This window comes from Carex rostrata, chromosome 27 (genome assembly GCF_964058835.1).
Source record: "Carex rostrata chromosome 27, lpCarRost1.2, whole genome shotgun sequence".
Lineage (NCBI taxonomy): Eukaryota > Viridiplantae > Streptophyta > Magnoliopsida > Poales > Cyperaceae > Carex > Carex rostrata.
Genome location: NC_135944.1, coordinates 4,817,718 through 4,820,375, shown reverse-complemented (window position 1 = coordinate 4,820,375; position 2,658 = coordinate 4,817,718). Strand labels below are relative to the sequence as shown.

Here is a 2,658-nt window from a genome sequence, read left to right as displayed (position 1 = left end):
GAACCCTGGAAACGCCTTTCTATCAATTGAAAACAACTCTAATTCTTTTTTATTGCTTTTTAAACTTGTCATAAATCAGTAGAATTATTAGAATTAAATCAAACCAATTTCTCTCACTTCTAGAATCTCAAGTAATTTTAGGATAAGTCCGGTCATTTTCTTCCGTCCCTGTGGATCGATACCTGAGCATACTCATCGATAGGATAGTGCACTTGCTATCTGATTTGACAGAGTATAACAAAGGTTTAAAAGGTATAGCTTGCTATACTGAAACTTTGTAGCATATATTCTGTGCGAACAAGTTTTTGGCGCCGTTGCCGGGGACGGCAACGAAAATTCTAGACTTTTTCTTATTTTTGCTTGATTCTAGATTTTAATTTTAATTTTACTTTTTCCATATTTGCAGGAACATACTGGAAGAGTCACGGCCCAAGAACAGTTACCATCTCAGAAGCAAAGGGCAGACTTCCAACTCATTCGTTCCAGCACCACCGCATCTGTCAGCTCTCCGTACGGCCCGTACCAGCCGACAACAGAGGCCAGACAGACCTAGAACAAGGCGCAATGAATAACGGCGGAGCTAATCCACCCATCACTGATCCACCCGTCAATGATGCACCCATCCAGGACCCTCCCGTAGAGGATCAATTATCTGATGATGATGGAGCAGACTATGCGCCAAGGACATTGCGAGAGTTCAATGTCCCGAGAGCAGGAGATGTTAGAGGAGCAATCCGATTGCCAAGGCTTGCCGGCAACCAACCCAACTTCAATCCGGGCATTGTCAACATCGTCCAGCAAAACACATTCCATGGCATGGATCACGAGGATCCGCATGCCCATGTTCAAACTTTTCTTGAGTGTTGTGCCACCATTAAAATCAATGGCGCAACAACTGATTACATTAGGCTTGCTTTATTTCCTTTCACTCTTAGGGATAAAGCCAAGAAATGGTTAGGGTCACTACCAAGGGATTCGATTACCACTTGGAGGGAACTGTCCAAACTATTTTTGACCAAATTTTTCCCCCATAAAAGAACTGCCAATGTTAGGACCCAACTGACCAGTTTCAGACAAAGGCCTGATGAACCACTGAATGAGGCCTGGGAAAGGTTTAGGGAATTGCAATACTCTTGTCCACATCATGGTATTCCCTAATGGTTACTTGTTCAGTCTTTTTATGCTGGTTTAACTGATACCACTCGTACTTCAGTTGATGCAGTTGCAGGTGGAGCTCTCATGGATCGAGGGGCTACCGAGGCAATGAACTTAATCGACAATATGGCAACCAACCAACAGTGGTCCGGCCGAGAGAGCACTCGAGCAACTGGAGGAGGCCGACTTGAGGTCGATCAGATCACCGCTCTCAACGCCAAGATGGATGCCATGCAGAAGGCTTTAGACAAAATGAGTGTCAAAGCGCTTGGGAACCATCTAACACAGCCACTGTCCTGTTGCATGTGTGGAGAGGAGCACTCTTACGAACAATGCCCACTAGCCCAAAGGGATGAGGAACCTGCACAAGTCAACTACCTCAACAATGAACCATCATATTTTCAGAGACCACAGTTCAACAACCTTTCGAACAGCAACAACAACCGGAACTTCTTCCAGAATGCTTCTTTTCCCAGCTCGAACAACCGATCATTTCAATCCGGTCCTCCCGAGCCGTATATCTCTCCCGCTGTGAGTGATTTCATGCATGAGCAAGGGAAAATGAACCAAATGATCTTGGAGCAATTGCAGACTCTCAATGCCCAACTGGCCAGTTCAGCTGCTCAGAAAAAAGGAATGAACAAATGGGTCACCAAGCTGCCTCTACACAACCACCTCCTGGAAGACTACCCAGTCAACCAGAAATCAACCCCAGATGGGAAGTAAAATCCATAACCTTGCGAAGTGGGACAACCAAGGACCAGCCATGCATGTCGAGCCAGAAGCCAACCATACGGCCCGTACGAATCCCATACGGCCCGTATTGACATCCCCTGTGATTTCCGAGCAGTCAGAACCTGATCTGATTGAAATTGTGAATGAGAAGACAAACCATACGGTCCGTACCAATCCCGTACGGCCCGTACAGAACGAAGCTGACAGACAGAAAAAGAAGGTGACTGAGAAACCACCACCTTACCGGCCACCTGTTCCTTTTCCTCAGAGGCTAGTTGAGTGCAGACCCGACAGTCAATTCGCCAAGTTCTTTCAAATGCTCAAGCAACTACACATCACCATTCCATTCACCGATGCCTTGACCCAAATACCAACATATGGCAAGTTTCTCAAGGACATCCTCACGAACAAGCGAAGCTTGGAGGGGCGTGAGACAGTGAAACTCACAGAGCAGTGCAGCACAATCTTGAGTAACGAGCTCCCACCCAAACTGGAAGATCCTGGCAAATTCTCCATTCCTTGCGAAATTGGGAAGGCTACCATCAAGCGAGCACTATGTGACTTAGGGGCCAGCGTGAGTCTCATGCCACGCACCATCTTTGAGCGCATGGGAGTAGGCGAGCTCAAACCCACGCGCATGACTCTGTAGCTTGCTGATTCTTCTGTCAGGGTACCACTTGGCATAGTGGAGGATGTGCCGGTTCTGGTCGGTAAGTTCTATGTACCCGTTGATTTTGTGGTGATGGAGATGGAGGAGGACAAGGAAAT

General features: G+C 46.9%; 1 non-coding gene across 1 annotated transcript; it reads right to left on the bottom strand.

The window, feature by feature from the left end:
* Positions 1-1,044: 1,044 nt before the first annotated feature.
* Positions 1,045-1,151, bottom strand: LOC144545390 (small nucleolar RNA R71). The gene has a single exon (XR_013508492.1). It is a non-coding gene; the product is annotated as a small nucleolar RNA R71 (small nucleolar RNA).
* Between the last annotated feature and the right edge of the window lie 1,507 nt (positions 1,152-2,658).